The sequence below is a fragment of the Schistocerca americana genome, chromosome 2, assembly GCF_021461395.2.
Source record: "Schistocerca americana isolate TAMUIC-IGC-003095 chromosome 2, iqSchAmer2.1, whole genome shotgun sequence".
Taxonomy (NCBI): Eukaryota; Metazoa; Arthropoda; class Insecta; order Orthoptera; family Acrididae; genus Schistocerca; species Schistocerca americana.
This window is the reverse complement of record NC_060120.1, coordinates 134,493,909-134,507,547: the sequence shown is the minus strand read 5'-3', so window position 1 is coordinate 134,507,547 and position 13,639 is coordinate 134,493,909.

Sequence of the window (13,639 nt, the reverse complement as noted above, 5' to 3'; positions counted from 1 at the left end):
ACTATTCTTTACAACTATATGAAAATATTCTGTGGCAGACGTACATTGTAACACTAAGTGGCATTAAAAGCAGACTATATTTAAAATCTTAAATAGCGTTTGCAGTTCCATAACATTGTAATATCTGATAGCATTACGACATAAATCTGCAGCCTGAAAATCCTCACATAATTGTGGCTGATGGTGGGACAGACACTTAATTGGCAGACAGTGTCGGTAAGGTAGAACATTTTAGTCACTGGAGTGTGATCACAAAGGATGTCGCACAGGGTTCAATTCTGGCTCTACTCCTATTTCTTATATATGTGAATGACCCTCCACTCAGCAAAAAATGGTTCAAATGGCTCTGAGCACTATGAGACTCAACTGCTGATGTCTTCAGTCCCCTAGAACTTAGAACTACTTAAACCGAATTAACCTAAGGACATCACACACATCCATGGCCGAGGCAGGATTCGAACCTGCAACCGTAGCAGTCGCGCGGTTCTAGACTGTAGCGCCTAGAACCGCTCGGCCACCTCGGCCGGCCTCCACTCATCATTTAACAAGCAAAATCGGTACTTTTTGTAGACAATACTAGTGTTATAATAAATCGCATTAGAGAAAAAGGAACAGAAATGTTAGTAAATAATATTTTCCAACGAATTATTAAGCGATTCTCTGAAAACTGACTCTCCCTAAATTTTGAAAAAAAGCTTCATTGAGTTCTCTATAACAAACAGAGCTGTCCAAGCAATTGATGCAGCACATGAGCAGAAGTCGGAAATTAGGTTGGGCTGCTCCAAATTTTGGGTGTACATACTGACGAAAACTTGAACTTAAAGCACATAACTGAGCTTCCCAAACAATTAAGTTCAGTTACTTTGTCTCTTCGTATAGTTGGAAACAAACGTATCAACCTTCTTATATGTTTTGCATGTATACACTCAGTAATGTCAAACAGAGTAATGTTCTGGGGTAATTCACCACGTACCAAGAAAAATTATTGATTGTACAAAAACTAGTAGTAAGAATAACTTGTGGTGTTCCCCTGCTGACGTCATGCATGCACCATCACAATAAATATTTACGCTAATCACATTCATCATTAATAATCCATCACAATTTGAGAACAACAGTGATACAAATACCTACACCACTGGAGGAAAAAATTACCTTCATTACCTATTGTTAAGGCTGTCAGTGGCTCAGAGAGGTGTTCAATGCGCAGCAATGAAAATTGTTGGTCATTTGCCCAATAATATAAAATGCCTGGTAGCCAGGGAAGCAAGTTGAAATCTAATTTAAAATAATTTCTCCTGGACAACTCCCTCTATTCCACTGACGAATTTCTACTTAAAAAATGGCTATCAGCAAAAAGTAAGAATTGCATGAGAAGGGACAAAATGAAAAATTGTTCATTATTGTTAAAATTAATCGTCTATACATATCCTAAAAACTGCCTCGTTTCACATAATTCCGATAAAAGAATGGTTCAAATTTTCTGTGGAACTTGGGACTAACTAACTAACTAATTAACTTACAAGAATGAGTTTATTTAACAGTTAAGATCTCTTGAGTGCGAAAAATTAATCTTTAGAGTTTTGTCTCGGACTTTCACCATTTCTGCAGCATCTCGGCGGCCAATGGTAGGACTCCGCTGTAACACTGATGAGGTATGTCCGCATCCCCGAGGTGGGCGTTTTTAGATGAAGAGCGATAGGGCTCGAATCCTGGAATTACAGGTCAGGCGGTGGTTTTTAATACGTTGAGTCGATTGGAGATGCTATCTGGACCCAGCACCACCCGGTCTGGCCACAAAGACGTGAGACGTGGCAGTTTGCGGTCTGGGAGACTGCATTAAGAACACAACGTACACCACAGAGTACGAATTAAATTACGAAACTATCGATACCACACTGCTTTTGCCTAAACTCTGTCTCATTCTAACGCAAATTCATTGTAACACACAAAACAGTACAAACACTGACGAGTCATATTTTTAAGACCATTTCTCTGGATGTTCATAATTAATAAAGGAGATTGCCATGGGTGAACACAAACCTTGTGTGAAACGGTGTCTTGGCCTCCAAGGTCACCTGACCTCAATTATCTTGTTATTTATGACTAGCATCGTCTCAAAGAATACAACACACACGATGACCTGGTGAAAAAAAATGGAGAAGCGAGTTGTAGTCCTCTCATGCTTTACGAGATGATTCCGGGTGTTTGAATGATTTGTAATTCACTGCGTAGACGAATGGGAGAACGAAGTGTGGAACAACTGCTTCCACGTGTACGATTGTATAGGAAACTGTAACACGCAACTTGTTATAACAGTATTGTATTTCTTATTGAGGTAGGCCGTAGCTGAAATGCCTTTAATTGAAAAATTTTCAGTTAAGATACATTTCTATTAAAGAGGACAATATTTCGTATTGAAGTCAGCGATGGTCCATAACCAGACATCATATACCAAACGGCTCGTTCGTGGATAAATGTTTATTGGTAAGTTTTTTGCTTGTATTATTGTATATGTTCATTGCGTCAGTTAAGCTATTAATTATGATACCCACATATACTTGTATGTAACGAATTAGTGCAACAATCCCAGCGACTACGCTAGCTGCTAATAATCTCTTCTAGTCCGCCTACAACTGTTGAAGGGTAGACACGACGATCGACGTGGCGCCATAGGTGCGAGGAGTTTGAGGTGAGATGAAGTATAAGGTGCCTGGTTCCTCTTCTTGTTAGTCATCAGTCTTCTAATTGGTTTGATGCGGACCGCCATAAATACCTCTCCTGTGCCAATCTTTTCATTTCAGAGTAGCAACTCTGCAACCTATGTCCTCTATTATTTGCTGAATGTGTACCAATCTTTGTCTTCCTCTACAGTTTTTACTATCTACAGCTCCCTGTATTAACATGAAAGTTGTTTCCTAATGTCTTAACACAAGTCCTGTATTCCTGTCCCTTCTGCTTGTCGGTGTTTTTCCATACATTACTTTTCTCGCCGATTCTGCAGACAACCTCCTCTTTCCTTGCCTTAACAGTCCACCTAAATTTCAACGTTCTTCTGTAGCACCATATTTCAGATGATTCGATTCTCTCTGTTCTGGTTTTCTCACAGTCCATGTTTCACTATCATACAATGCTGTGCTCCAAACGGACATTCTCAGAAATTTCTTCCTCAAATTAAGCTCTATGTTTGATAGTAGTAGTAGACTCCTCTTGGGCAGGACTGCCCCTTGTGCCTGTGTTAGTTTCCTTTCTATATCCCTCTCACTCCGTCCAACATGGGTTATTTTGCTGCCTAAGTAGCAGAACTGCTTAACTTATTCTACTTTGTAATCCCCAATTCTAATGTTACATTTCTCGCTATCCTCATTTCTGCTACTTCTCATTACTTTCGTCTTTCCTCCATTTACTCTTAAACCACATACTGTACTAATTAGAATGTTCATTTCTTTCAACGCATCCTGTAATTTTTCCTCACTTTCGCTGGAGATAGCAATGTCATCAGCGAACCGTATCACTAATATCGTTTCATCTTGGCTGTGAATTCCACTCTTGAAGCCGGCTGTGGTGGCCAAGCGGTTAAAGGCGCTACAGCCTGGAACCGCGCGGCCGCTACGGTTGCAGGTTCGAATCCTGCCTCGGGCATGGATGTGTGTGATGTCCTTAGGATAGTTAGGTTTAAGTAGTTCTAAGTTCTAGGGGACTGATGACCTTAGAAGTTAAGTCCCATAGTGCTCAGAGCGATTTTAACCACTCTTGAATCTTTCTTTTATTTCCATCATTGCTTCTTAGATGTACAGATTGAACAATGGGGGGGAAAGACTATAGCCCTGTCTTACACCCTTCTTAATAATAGCACTCCGTTCTTCGTTTTCCACTCTTATTGTTCGCTCTTGGTTCTAGTACATATTGTACGAGACTACCCGTCTTTCCCTTTAGGTTAACACTATTTTTCTCAGAATTTGGAACATTTTGCAACAATTTACATTGTCGAACGCTTTTTCCAGGTCAATAAACCCTATCATTGTGTCTTGATATTTCTTCATTCTTGCTTCCATTATCAACCGCAACTTCAGAACTGCCTCTCTGGTGCTTTTATATTTTCTGAAGCCTAACTGATTGTCATGTAACAGAGCGTCAGTTTTCTTTTCCATTCTTCTATAAGTTTTTCTTATAGGCAACTTGGACTCATGAGCTTTTAAGCTGAGTTTGCGATAATTCTCGAACTTTTCGGCTCTTCATTATCTGATTATATTGCGTACTACACTCGAAGCTAATAAAATTACGAACCAATAACTCAGACTCATAACTCATTATGGACTAAAAGGTTTTTCTTTAGACATAGAAATTCAGCCTGCTTGAAATTCTGGCGCTACGTTGTATTCGGATACTCGCGTGTTTTTGTATCTGGAAAGAGACGTAAACATCTGCTTTCGCAAATAAAACTATGAGTTGCTTGTGTTCCAATTTTATATTCAGTTTAATTCATTTCTTTTGTTGGGGATATGATTTGTTTATCTGTTTTCGAAAATCGATTTCATTGCCTTCGTTTCTTTTCAGCTGATCGTCGTCTGTGCTTTCACTGGGCTTACTACGAGTTTTACCAGTTGAAGATGAAGAGGAAAGTTGTTGTTTTCGTTCACACTGTTGTGTAAATGATGGAAGCGATTTGATTATCTGGGAAGTGATTTGATTGTCTGTTTTCGAGAAACGAAATGTGAGTTAATTCGATGCCGTTTCTTCAATTAAATTGTTTTCTTTTGTTCTGAAAATGATTTAATTACCCGCTTTCGAAAATCAGACTGCCAGTTACTTTGATTTTGGTTGTTGCTGAGCCATGGCGCGGTCGACCTTGCTCCAGCTTTGATCGGGGTTCGATATCAGAGAGAATCTGGTGCGACTAATCTTAACAGGGTGCAAATGGTGGTGCTAGAGAGAAGGAAGGGCGGTTGTATGGGCCGATTGGGTCCTGGGAAGCTGAGTGCAATACAAAGTTTTGCAGTGTCAGCAAGTGGAGGGTGTTAGCTTGGCTCAGCTCCGATAGTGGATAGCACTTTCAGTAAAGCAGTTGCTGTTTACTTCTCATTTGAAGGCACCGTCCCAGGGATAGCTTGGGGAACAATTCCACTCTTGGGGAACAAGTTATTGGTTCTAGCGCGTGGAGCTCGCTCAACTTGGGTCTTTAGTGTGAATAATGTATATGAGAATGGTTGGTGTTCCAGCTATAAGGGTGAAGGACGCAGTGAAAGTTTTACATTTTGTAAGCATTCATTCTACTTAAAAAAAATCGCTCTAAAGCAAACCTGTGTGAAATTCGGCGTATTGGTTACCAGCCATGGATTTAGTCGCATTGGCCGCATAGTAACGTAACGGAAAAAAACGCCTTAAATTTAAAAATGTAGTCCAGTAAACAGTTTCGTTGTGGGTAACTCATATTTAAATTTGTCAGTTGACTTTCATTGCGAAATAATTTTTTTGGTAACTTAAATTCCTTGCTTTAAACTGCATCAAGAAATTTGGGTGCTGTGTTATTTCTGGCATTTAAATTTATCGGATGGTTTGGCAATTCACTTGCCTAGCACCTTCTCCAGATAAGCAACATTTTTGGGTAAATTAAAAGTTTTGTCTTTAAATCAGTTAACTAGGCGAAACTCTGAAAGGGGCCAACAAATTTTACTTATATTATTTGGTAATTACAATGCTCAACAGTTATTGTGTTGCAGGAAATGCGAAAATTGTGTTCATGTAAGACAAACATTTAATCGTTAAGGTGAAATGTACAGGTGGTAAAGTTAATCCACCACGTCATCGGAGTTCTTTTTAAAAAGAGGCATTCGGTGTTCACTCATTGTAAAATGGACTGGATTACTTACCTCTGCATTGCTTACGTTTTAAGTGATTTAAATTGTTGTTAATGTGAATATTTGTTTTCTTAAAATTCATTTTAAAGTTCCTCTAAAGAAATCTTAAAATTCATGGAAGATTTTAAAGTTTTAAAGTTGATGTTTTAATCTATTGTTAAGTCATATAGATTTCTGAAATCTGGTTCTTTGTGTGATCTTGAGTAAATATAAATGTAAACTGTGGTGGTTTCCCAAGTAAAAGAAAGCTTTGACTAATGGATGTCAGTAATTATGATTTGAAATTATGGGCCATCCGGTGTTTAGAAGAATAAATTTCTATCTCTCTCTCTCTGTCTCTCTCTACTTTTTTGTGCATAACACTTCTTGTCCCAGCACCTTTCCTATTCCACAAGCTTGGAACTACCCGTTCTCTTCAAAATAACTGATAATTGCCTGCTTAAATGTGAGGAATAATTTAAATTATAATATTTTCTGAAGTATTGTACCAGCTGCATTCAATTCAGTACATTTCTTCCGATCATTTTCCCACTTGATAGTCGTCTGCGTTTTCGCCGGCTATACTACGAGGTTTATGAATTGAATCGAGAAGAAATGCAACAGAATTTTCTCAACAAGGCCATTTTTACAACGGAATTTCTGAATACTCTCGAAGTTCCTCAATTCCCTTCACACATTCTGAATTCGAAAATTGGAGTGCCAACTATATTACTCTGAAACATCAATCAGCTGAAGTTACGCAGTGGGAAAGGATTAGTAAGTAATGCTGATGAAAAATCTAACTGAATAAACAGTTATGGTTGGCCTTATAAAAGTGAAGTACTGCTTCCAAAAACACCAATCATTGCGACCGACATGGCGTTGGAGTTCAAACTACTTCAATTTTCAGTACCCTTGTGTTCGCTATGACAATCAATAAAGCGCAAGGACGACCTTTACACGCATTAGGTTTGAATTTTGGAAAACGATTGCTTCTCTCGTGGGCAGTTATATGTTACATGCTCCAGAGTCGGTAAACAGTCTGATCTTTATATTTGCGCAGAAAGTGAACAAACAAGAAAAGCCAGTCAGTCCACTATCTTTACAATAAAAATGATTTTCTGTGGAAACATCTTTTTTCTTCTTTTCCACATAGCACAGCAACGCAAGGGGTGCAGTGAATTGAATGATATGTTTCTCGGCGAATCTATGTTCGCTTGAATACTTTTATTTACTTTGCCATTTATTTCATATCAGAATGAACCACAGGGAAGTGTGGCGTGTTTTAGGTAGTTTTTCAATAAAACTGGCTTTGACGGTGTAAAAAGTTCGCTGCATAATATTTTACATGGTTTTATTGCGGCCTTCAGACCGGCGACTGCTTTGATGCAGCTCTTCATGCTACTCTACCCTGTGCAACCATCTTCATCTCCAAATAAATACTGCAACGTACATCCTTTTGAACCTCCACCCAGTTCCATTCAGTATTGGTTACAAAATAAAATCTCCAGCATTTTCTGTAGCACGACATTTCGAAAGCTTCTTGTTGTCTGAACAGTTTGTCGCCACGTCTGATTTCTATAGGCTACACTCCAGACAAACACCTTCAGGAAAGACTTCTTATCGATTTAGTCTATTTTCAATGTTAACAAATTTCTGTTCTTCAGAAATGCTTTTCTTGTCATTGCCATTCCACATTTTACATCCTCTCTACTTGGGCTATCATCAGTTTTTTGCTGCCCATAGCAAAACTCATCTACTACATTTAATCTCTCGTTCCATTCCCCTAGTTTTGCTTTTGTTAATTTTCATATTATGCAGTACTTTCGAGACACTGTCTATCCCGTTCGACTGCTCGTCAAAGCTTTGCTGTCTTTGACAGAATTAAAATGTCATTGGCAATCCTCAAAGTTTTTATTTCTTCTCCCTGAATTTTGAGGCCTCCTCCAAATTTTTCTTTAGTTTTCTGTACTGCTGTTCAGTGTACAGACTGAATAACATCTGAGACAGGCTACTACTCTGTCTCACTCCCTTTTCAACCACTGCTTCCCTTTCATGCCCCTTCAGTGCTTCTAAGGGTTTATTCCAGTCGACAGTGTCAAAAGCGTTCTCTACATAAAGAAAAGCTATTTTCTAAGATAAATCGTGGCGTCAGCATTACCTCGCACATTCCTACATTTCTCCAGAATACAAACTGATCTTCCCAAAGGTCCGTTACTACCAGTTTTTCCATTCTTCTGTAAATAATACGTGTTAGTAACTTGCATCCTTGAATATTGTAACTGATATTCTGCACTATTCACACCTGTCAGCACCCGATTTCTTTGGAACTGGAATTATTATGTTGTTGTTGTTGTGGTCTTTAGTCCTGAGAGTGCAGCTCTCCATGCTACCCTATCCTGTGCAAGCATCTTCGTCTCCCAGTACATACTGCAACCAACATCCTTCTGAATCTGCTTAGTGTATTCATCTCTTGGTCTCCCTATACGATTTATACCCTCCACACTGCCCTCCAATACTAAATTGGTGATCCCTTGATCCCTCAGAACATGTCCTACCAACCGATCCCTTCTTCGAGTCAAGTTGTCCCAGAAACTCCTCTTCTCCCCAATTCTAGTCGATACCTCCTCATTAGTTATGTCATCTACCCATCTAATCTTCAGCATTCTTCTGTGGCACCACATTTCGAAAGCTTCTATTCTAATCTTGTCCAAACTATTTATCATCCATGTTTCACTTCCATACATGGCTACACGTGTTTATTTTGCCTACAGTAATACGTTCACTATGCAGTTCATAGTAGTTTATCCGCATTGTTATTTTCTAAATCATTGATAAAAATATTTGTGCATAACCTCTATTTCGTTTTGTACTTATAACCGAGTACTCACCTGACCAGAAGCGCTGTTCCTCCTGCCACCGAACTTCACTAATTACCTTTATATCTAACATCATCCTATCCCTCTCACTTTTTAAATTTTCCAACTCGCCGGCGCTGTTACGGGATCTACTGTTCCAAGTTCAGATCTGTTGACAGCCAGTTTTGTATATCCAGATGATGGCATCTTGCTGAGAAGTCTCCACCTGAAGATCGGAATGGGGGACTGCTTTGGTCCGGAATATTTTATCCAATGGGACATTAAATGAAACAACAATTTCACTGTTACCAGTCACCGTTTTTTATTTCCACGACGCGTTTCGAAATAAAAAACGGTGACTGGTAACAGTGAAATTGTTGTTTCATTTAATGTCAGTAACAGTCACGGTAAAGCCTAACCTAAAAATGTTCGCATTTAAAGCCAATGGGACATTATCACCATTTAGCCGTACAGTAAATCTGGGCGCCCTCGGAAAAAATTACGGCTGTAATTTCCCATCACTTTCAGTCGTTTGCAGTATCATCACAGCAAGGTCATGTTAGTTAATGTCACAAAGCCAGATCAGTCAATCGTTTGTCTGGCCTCTCAACAGCTATCCTTCCTTTATAGTTGCAACTCTTGTACAGCTAAGTGTATCAATGAGGCGCGCAAGCCATCCCACCGCGACAAGCTATATGCTTCATGGTCTGAAACGCGATTTATAGAACTCACTTGTCAACTGGACTTTAACCGTTCTTCTTTTGTCTTCATGGTCTGAAACGCGTTTTATAGAACTCACTTGTCAACTGGACGTTAACCGTACTTCTTTTGTCTTTTTCCCAGACTGCATGTCAAAACTACTAAAAAAGGAAAGAAAACTTATCATTGAAGGAATAGAATTAAAGAATTAGTGTCGGAACGAGAAAATGAGACGTCTTTGGTAGTGTTCTGCCCCATTCCATGCACCGTCTTCAAAAGGATTCCTGAACATAGCACTCCTGACCTCCAGCGCCCAGTGAGTGGCGGAATGCTCTGATGTTCTCCTCAAAGCTACAAGAAGAGTGCACTGTTGAGCTTACACTTCCCACCATAAATTAACCTTCCTCAGTCCTCCAAATGAGACTGTTTTTAAATATATATTCAGACACTAGTTGTAAATCAGTTACAGCGAGATCCACATATTAAAACGTGTATTGCCTGGTTTTCCGAGCAGGCTAAATCGTGGTCTGTCGTGTCCTGACATAGGTGGGAGAGGGAGAAAATGGTCAGACTGCGCTCCCGAGCCGTACAGGGTAGAAGACAGAAAGACAGTTCACAGTGAAGGCATTTGATTGTTTTCTTCTATCTGAGCCAACACTGGTACAGGCATTTACTAGAAATGCAGGTGGTGAGACTTGGTAGCGAACTCGCTGTGGAGACTCTTGGAGAAACAGGGTTTTGAATTAGTTGTTTATTCCAGACAGGATTAACTAATACACTGGAGGCTAGTTCTAGGGTTAGAAAAAGCATGAATAACACTGTTATAACAGAAGCCAGTGCAGAAGTCCAGGAGTGGATGCCAACCACAATAGCAAACACTAGCAGCATCTTATTGCAACACCTTAGTTGCAAAAGAAAACATACTGAATGTGACACTGTTCACTGAGGCACTCCAAGTGAGAGAGCAGACTTACGCGGAGCTGGACCGAGGCTGGAGTCGACGAACGCGGATTCGGGACCCAGATCGTCTGACTGAGAACTGCGCCAAAATGCGGAATCTAGGGGTTTTAAAGAGTCGTATGGGGGCACTGTTTTTCCCACTGAAAGCCACGCAGCCAATCCCGCAGGTCTCTTTCAGGCGCCTGCCAATCACGGTTTAGTTGGGTCCCCTCTACTGCTCCTAAGGCGGGGATGTTAATGCAGTTGCACAAAGTCTGCATTTGGTTTCAACATTGTTCAGCTGCAAGCTAAACGTAACTGCCCTGCAAAATAAGGCTTGCAACATTATTATTATACGTCATTTAGTCCCGCCGCTCGGGCTCCCCAGATTAGAGCCTGCTAGGTCAACAGTTTTTGGCGTTTTCGCGCTCTTTCTAACCCTTGTGAGCCTACTGACGTTGCTGTTCTGAGGGCTGGTATCAAGACGGCTTTATACGCTAGTACATGCCTGTTGGTTACAAAATTCTACAGTGGCAACCTACCACAGCGTCTAGATGACATATGAAGCTACATGTTATTTCCTTGAAGAGTAACTAGCGCCCTGGGACAGCTCTGGGGGCGCCTGAATTTTCGCAATACTTACTGTTTACTTCATGTAAAAATATCTCTCCAAGTTTCGTCTGCCCTCAACATCGTCTCTGCTTCCAACCCTTGGAGCGCCTGACTTCCTTTCTCACAGCTTCAAGATAACACTACAATAGCAAGGAATAATCAGTATATTACAGGTCCTCTGTCGGACTACGGAGGTACGAGATTTGCAGTCCGAGGAGAATGAGTGGGCTCGTGAGATCCGAAGAGCCTCGTGGTTCGCAAAGGACAGTCTTTGTCCTTAGGATCCTGTACGACAGTTTTGTGGGTCTTAATAGCTGAGCAAACCTGTTGGCATCAATGCCGGGCTGATAGTGCAACGTACCTCGCATTGGCGAAACCTAAATCAAACATAAGACCAATTTCCAAACCACATGTAGACCGAGGTGTCAGTGTTAACACACTGGGGGTGTACTCGAGAGGACACGGATTCAAATACCCATCCGGCCATACAGTATTTGGTTTTCCATGGTTTTCGTGAATCGCTTGAGGCGAATGCCAGGATGTTTCCTTCGAAAGGGCACGACTCATTTCCTTTCTCATCCACCTCATGTCCCAGCTTGTGCTCATTCTCCAGTGACCTCGTTGTCAACTGGACGTTAACCGTACTTATTTTGTCTTTTTCCCACAATGCATGTCAAAAATACTAAACAAGGAAAGAAAACTTACCACTGAAGGAAGAGAATTAAAATATGAATCTCATGAAAACTGTGTAAGTGGCAAGTAAAAGAGAAAAAAAACACTTTCCCGTCAATTGAATCGAACGTCGTCACTAACGGCCTACTATCTGCAGCACTAGTTCCGTGACTGTACTGAAGGATACGCTGATAAAATGTGTGACGCACTATATCTCGGACTAGAATATAATATTTTCACACACTATTTACTTAATCCTCTCGATTTATTGGTTATTACCGACATGAGAGACTGGATCGGTCAAAATATCATAACGTGTGTTTTTCTCTAGTATATCTGTCTCATGACAAGTAGCGACTAACCAATCTCCATTTTACGAAAGAAAGCATGGTTTTATTAGCCGATTTCGACAATTACGGCATGACAAAGCACACAAGGATTAGCATCAGATGATGCATCACATAAGATGAGGCGTAATTGAAATTTCTGTATATATATATATATATATATATATATATATATATATATATATATATATATATATACAATATGTGTAAGCTATAGCCACTCATGTCTACACACTGAGTGGCTACAGCTTACAAATACAATGAGGTTACAGAAGTCATGGGACAGCGATTTGCACATCTGCAGATGGGGGTAGTACCGCGTACACAAGGCATAAAAGAGCAGTGCATTGGCGCAGCAGTTAATCGTACTCAAGTGATTCATGTGAAAAGGTTATTGACGTGATTATATCAACACGATGGCAGTTAACAGACTTTGGACGCTGAATAGTAGTTGGAGCTAGACACATGGGACATTCCAATTTAATATTCTGAGATCCACACTGTCAAAAATGTGCCGGGAATACCAAATATCAGACATTACCTCTCACCACGATCAAGCCAGTGGCCGACGACCTTCACTTAACGACCGAGAACAGCGGCGTTTGCATAGAGTTGTCAGTGCTAAGACACAAGCAGCACTGCGTGAACTAACCGTAGAAATCAACGTGGGAAATACGATGAACGTATCAATTAGGACAGTGCGGCGAAATTTGGCGTTAATGGTCTATAGCAGTAGACGATGGACGCGAGTGCCTTTGCTAACAGCGTATCACCTGCAGCGCCTCTCCAGGGCCGACGACTATGTCGGTTGGACCCTAGTCGGCCGCCAAACCGTGACCTTGATAAGTCCCGATTTCAGTTGGTAAGAGCTGACGGTAGGGTTCGAGAGTGGCGCAGACCCCACGAAACCAAGGACCCAGGTTGTCAACAAGCACTGTGCTAGCTGGTTGTGGCTGTGTTTTAATGTAATGAACTGGGTCCTCTAGTGCAACGGAACTTATCATTGACTGGAAATGGTTATGGTCGGGTACCTGGAGACCCTTCGCAGCTATCAATGGACTTCGTGTTCCCAAACGACGATGGAATCTTTATGGATGACAATGTGGCGAGTCACCGGCCCACAACTGTTCGCAGTAAATTTGAAGAATATTCTGGACAATTCGAGTGAATGGTTTGGCGTCCCAGAGTGCCCGACACTCATCCCATCGAAAATTTGTGTGACATAATCGAGAGGTCCGTTCGTGCACAAAGTGATATGCCGACGACACTTCTGCAAGTGTGGACGCCTGTGAAACTAGCATGGCTCAATATTTCTTCAGGAGCCTTCCAACGACTTGTTGCGTTCAACCTTCGCCGAGTTTCTGCACTACGCCTGGCAAAAGGAGGTCCGACACGATATGAGGAGACATCTCACAACTTTTATCACCTCAGTGTATGTATATTAATGTGTGATATTGGATATGGACTACATAAAACGTAGCCTCAAGTGTGAAGCAGAAATTTTAATTACGTGCCACCTCTGGTTTGATGTGTCGAGTGTTACTCATCCACAGGTGCATCATAACTACGCAGTTATCGAAATCGGCCGACAGCGCAGCTAATAGGAAATATAAACTATACAGTCTACTACGAACCAGGCTTTCTTTCATAAAATTTCTAGAGGCTGCAGCCCTGC